The sequence below is a fragment of the Protopterus annectens genome, chromosome 4.part1, assembly GCF_019279795.1.
Source record: "Protopterus annectens isolate FY-2018-M chromosome 4.part1, PAN1.0, whole genome shotgun sequence".
NCBI lineage: Eukaryota > Metazoa > Chordata > Ceratodontiformes > Protopteridae > Protopterus > Protopterus annectens.
In genome coordinates, this window is record NC_056734.1 from 682,526,619 (window position 1) to 682,532,618 (window position 6,000).

General features: G+C 41.9%; 1 protein-coding gene across 2 annotated transcripts in view; it reads right to left on the reverse strand.

Moving 5' to 3' along the window:
* Positions 1-2,223, reverse strand: part of TRIM59 (tripartite motif containing 59) — a 310,461-nt gene extending 308,238 nt beyond the window's left edge. The window contains exon 1 of one of the 2 annotated variants that reach the window (XM_044070460.1): positions 2,153-2,223. The gene's annotated coding sequence lies outside the window, so the exon portion shown is untranslated. Of the gene's footprint in view, positions 1-2,109 lie in introns of both variants that reach the window. The other variant, XM_044070459.1, reaches the window with a different exon arrangement.
* Between the last annotated feature and the right edge of the window lie 3,777 nt (positions 2,224-6,000).

The following is a 6,000-nucleotide window of genomic DNA, read 5'->3' on the forward strand; positions in this document are numbered from 1 at the left end:
AATCTCTCCCCGCACAAGAATCTGAGGAATTCCTTGAGGGCCCTCCGATACAATAATGCACAGTCAATCAGAGGACTCCAATGTCTGCATGGCATCAGCAGTCATACCAACCTTTGGCAGGGTCATGGTAGAGGACTTATAGCATATTACATGCTCAGCCACCTCAGCGGGTACATCCGATTCCAAGGCAACAGCTGGAGAATCCTCTGTCTCAAAAAACTTTCTTAGGCGGGAGGTCCAGGAATTCTGATATAGTGGACTGGGCCAAGCATTTCAGATGTTGGGTCTCATGAAAGGTACTAAGGGTGGGCAGCCTAGCGGAATGAACTGACAGATGGAACAGGATTATACTAGTGTTCAGGGCCTAGACAAACCAGGCATTTACTGTGCAAGTCTTTGTATGAAATATTTCCAACTCACTCACACTTACCCCTCCTAGCAGGCATCTAATAATTATGATTAAAACAGACAAGAAATTAGAAGATGCACCAAAGGGGAACTTATCTGATGTTACAAGCAAAGTTCGAGGTACCTGGTATCAGGTGCAACGATCTGTATTCAGGCTGGAGGTCTATGGATCTTGTACATCCACCCATTTTTATGCTCTGGTACCCTAGCCGGATATCAGTGAGCTACAACCCATCTGTTACAAATACTGCAACAGTGACTCACTCAGTCAGGACATCTGTAAAGTCCACAGAGATAGCATAATAAAAAGGCTAAATAAATAACATGTCCTAAATGGACCAACTAAAACTCTGTCACTATAACCTCTCAACTCTCCAGATTTTCTCCTCATAAAATCTGTGTCTGTCAAGTCATTAAGGACAGAAGTGACTGAATAATAAGACATTTGAATTTCAGCCCGCATACTCTTTAGAAAATTACTAAAACGTGCCAATTTTGATTTCTTGTGCTGAGATTGACAGCTATGACTAAAGGGATGTAATCATGCTCATCTAGGAAGACCACTCAAGGTACATTTATAACTATAAACAAGCTATTCAAACGAGGTAACCAGAGACGCAACAAAAAAAAACTATATAAACCTTATTACTGTGGGGTGACTACCGTGACTGGTAGTGCCGCATACCTTTCAACAGTCCCTGATTTCGGCTCAAAACGTTACTCTGTTCCTCTAATTCGTCTTAAAACTAGTAATTCAAGAAGAGATGGTGAAGTGTAGTTAACAAATACGAGCAACCATTATTAATTTTACTCCATAAAATGTACGTGGATTTTCATTGCTTTATTCAACTTTTCCCACTAACAGTACCAATATTAAAAAGAAAAAAGTGTCCCTGACGTGGGGTCTCCGTTCCCAATTCTGGAGGTAAAAAAGTTAATAGCTGCAGGTAGTAAGGGATTAGGGAATGGTTTCCCCTTAAACCATAACACTACATTCACGAACCTTAGAAATGGAACTAGAGTTACACATGCACAAAAATATATACATATTGGTAGGTAAGGATTACATGCACAAAAAAAAAAATTGGTTGCGAAGGATAACCGTACGATCTATTTTTAAAATATGACCGACAACTCCCGACACACATACACACAATCCCCATATTCTATATGCATGCTTGTCTAAAACGTAGTTCTAGTGCAGACTCTGGACAGACTCCTCGAATCATCTTGGTAAAGAAAACAAGGCAAAGACTCCTCTACAAAAAGTAGTTGACAGTACACCATGCCCATCAACCAAACGACAAATACACTCATCAATAACATACACCGTGTAGTTACTTTTACAGTAAAACTATCCCAAGTCTGGAGGTTCCTTAAGCATTGCTACTGCAGTGCTAGCAACACCAGCTATGATATAAACAAACAAGTAATATTAGTTCTACAACTAACAGTGCAGCCATAACCAGAGAGTTAAATATTTAACAAGCGCGTCCATTTCCTCCAGTTGGGGGATCATACATATTTTATGGGTATATACCTCTTTAAAAAAAAAAAGAGCCTACATGCGCAGGAATAGCTTTGTTAATAACCTCTTCTAGGAGTTAACCAACCTGTTCTAGCCATCATTAGCACTAAAGTCAAAATGTAATAAACCCTGCAACCCCAAACACATACTCAGGAAAAATATATAGTAAATACCACAAATCCTGACTGAAAATTCGGTGATGCTGCAGCAACTCACACAATTTTGAGTATTACAAATTCGCTTTTTCCACGCAAATACGATAAAAGGTAGTGTTCAATGAAGCAGTCAGGGCGCATGCGTACATATTAAAATTAAGGCTAGACTTGCACAAATAGGAGAGCGCCGTTTAAACTTGATATTCATTTCAAAAAAATACATCATTTACAAATATGGTGCCGTGGATGTCCGCCTGTCCACCCCTTTCTACAAAAAAAAAAAACTGAAATATATGCTGCCGCTAAGTCAGCCCTCATTAAAGCTATGCTTTTAAACAAACCTACATATGCACATTTGCAAGATCAAGCGGTGCGTTAGCATTCTTATACTGTTTTAGGAGAGTAGCTTTAGTAAAACATTGCCCTAAACTCTATACAGTTCATACAGATATGTATGTTTAATGGTAATGAATTGTTGAACGGCGTAATCAGTTATTGAAGGCATACCTCTCAACTAAACGTCATTACGAGAAACATTATTTCATAAGTCTTAAAAATTCTATGTACCGAGTCTGAGTTGAGTCCAACATGGAAAGGGTGGCGGTAATTGAGAAGACTGGACTGCAGTAAGGCGTTTGTGTGCTGATTTGAATGTTAGGGCAGTAACTTACAGTAGCTTAACAATTGCTCGCTGTTGCTCGGAGCTAACATTTAAACCTTGTTTAACCAACGAGACTTTACCGGAAGTGTGTAATTTTTGTAGTCATGTCAAGCAAAGAAAACGGTGCAATAAATACTGCTCTTATTAAAGCAAAATACATTTAAATAGCGTTGTTATTTTAGTTCATATTTACAATCTACTGTGCTTTAATAATAAGAGTTAAGCAAAAGAACGTGCAAAATCTTAGATATTTTTGCCCTTTTCGTAGTAAACGTTTTGATTTTCTGGTATACGACTAAATGTTACTTTCATTCAATAATGTCATGCATTGATTCCATGCTTATTGTTTAGAAAATGCATGTTGCTGCAAAACATTACCTTTTTAGAGTATTTAAAAACTGTTCTAAGTTTGGGCACTGCTTAACCCCCTTATTTTGGCTTTTTTCAGAATTCTTGAGGAAAGAAGTCGAAACCGAAGCAAAATCTGAGGGTTGTTGTGTCTTTAGGCTTTTCCCGGTTAGGGGTCGCCACAGCGGAACTCCGGTCCACTAATGATTGGCAGTAGATTTTTACGTGCCGACTTGCCGGGCCTGATGCACAACCTTCAACGAAGGAACGCCCATTCACGCATGTCGCCACACAGAAGACGCTCTAACTGAGAATCGAACGGGGCAACGTCTTACTGTGAGGCGACAACGCTACCGCAGCACCACCACCGCAGTTAATGCTAGAAGTCTAGACCTAAAAATGTACTCACTCGAGGCACTCCTTAAAATGGAGAACATCGACCTCTGTGCAGTGACAGAGACCTGGTTCAAGGCTCCAGAGAGCACCCCTGCATTACCAGGCTATAATTCATACCAGACCTTTCGGCCACCTAACATGGACCAAAACACTAAAGGCGGAGGCGTGTCCATATTCCTTAAGGATATCCACACCTCCAGGCTAGTTGCTCAGCATAATGCATCTGAGATTATCCAAGTGCAACTAACACTGGGAAAGATCGCAATCCAAATTGTAGCTTGCTACAGATCCCCCGCCATGCCCCAGGATTCCCACTCCTCATTTCTTGATACACTGGAAAATATTAGGGTACAACCTAATAATGGGCGATTTCAACTACTCCACCATTAACTGGGAAAACTACTCATGTACCAACTCTTGTGCTTAACGTTTTCTGGAATTCATAAATTCCAACGCCTTGGATCAACTTATCCACACTCCCACCAGGGGCAGCAATATCCTAAACCTGGTCATTACCAACATGGGCAACCGGTGTTCCACATCAGAGGTCAGTTCCTCATTGGTCAGATCCGACCCCAATCTAATCACCCTAGACATCCACATCCCACCCCCACCCCCCCATTAGGGAAACCACTGTAAAAAATTTCTCCAAAGCCAACTTCACGCTTCTTAAGACAGAAGTGGCATACTTCACGACACCCATGCTGACGGACAATAGAGGTACGACTGCTGAATCCTATACAAATGCACTTTATAAGCATTTACACAAGTGCATGGATCGTGCAATCCCTAAGATAACCAAGATGCTATCCTCCAAAAAAAAGAAGCCAATCTGGTGGTCCCCTGCCATAAACAAACTCTACAACAGAAGAAAGAAACTGTTGCAAAAAAGAGTAAAATCCCATGATTGGAGGAACTCCGTGGTCAGCCTCAGTAAGAAGCTGAGATCCCTCATAAAATCCTCCAAAGCTAGTTACAAAAACAAAATTGCCCCCGATTCTAAAGACAACCACAAAGCACTCTATAGCTATGTCAAGAATCTCAATGGCAACACTCAGATCTGCTCTAGCACAATGGCACTAAATATACAGAACCAACTGATATTGCCAACATCCTGGCAGATAAGTTCTGTGCAAACTTTACCCTTCTCTCACCCCCTAAAGGGCCCATCTCTATACCGGAAGAATACAAAGTTCCTGTAATCATGGCTGCACAGGTAAAAACACACTCTCCAAAGCCAAGAACACAGCATCCATGGGACCGGACAACATCCCAGGCTGTGTTCTACACAAACTAGCACCCCACCTAAGTACCATGTTCAGTCATAGCCTCACCTCAGGCTTTGTGCCCACTAAATGGCACACAGCAACAGTTATCCCACTCCACAAAGGGGAGCCACCACGGACCCTGGGAACTACTGCCCCATCAGCCTGACGAGCCTGGTCTGCAAGGCTATGGAATGTATCATCATGGAGCTTATAAACAATGACATTGGCAATCTCCAAACTCTGGACCCTACCCAGTTCGGGTTTGTAAAAGGCAGATCATGTCTCCTAAACCTGATAGACTTCTTTGAAGTGGTCACCAAAGCTGTAGATGAGGGTAAGGTGGTTTACACAGCCTATCTAGATCTCGCCAAGGCTTTCAACACCATCCCCCACTCTGGAATTATAGATAAACTCACTAAACTAGGTATAAATCCCTATGTCACAAGATGGGTTGCCAACTGGCTCACTGACAGAACCCACACTGTGAAAGTAGCAGATTCTAAATTCAACTTCAGACCAGTGATAAGTGGAGTACCACAGGGTTCAGTCCTGGGTCCTCTCCTGTTTGGCATCTACTTCTCTGAAGTACAGGCTAACACAGAAGGTCTTTGGCTAACAAAGTTCGCAGATGACTGCAAACTAGGAGCCATAATCAAAACTCCTAACAATGTGGACATCCTAAAAAAGGGCCTCACTGAGACAGATGACTGGTGTCAAAGCCATGGCCTCAAGCTCAATGCCAAAAAGTGCATTGTCATCCCTTTTGGTAAAAACTCTGTACCCATGAACTACCACATAGGCGATAGTCTACTTAACACCAAAAGTGTGATAAGAGACCTTGGGACACAGGTGGACAGTAGTCTCTCCTTTGATAATCACATCGCCACAGTAGTCAGGAAATTCTTCTACGTGGCACACCTCATCACAAAAGGTTTCTCATCCAGGAAAAAAAGAGGTCATTGTTCCCCTCTACTCATCACTCATTAGACCCATTATAGAGTACAACGCCCCTTTTGGTATGTACCTCACAAGACATCTACAACAACTGGAAAGGCAACAGAAATACCTCACAAAGAGGATTACTGGCCTCAAACAGATGCCCTATGCAGACCATCTCAAAAAACTCCAGCTTTACTCTGTCACATATCGCCTACTCAGAGGCAATCTCTGCCTAACATACAAAGCTATGTCAAACCCAGAGTTGTTGGACATGCTCCACTTAAAGAAATCCCAATC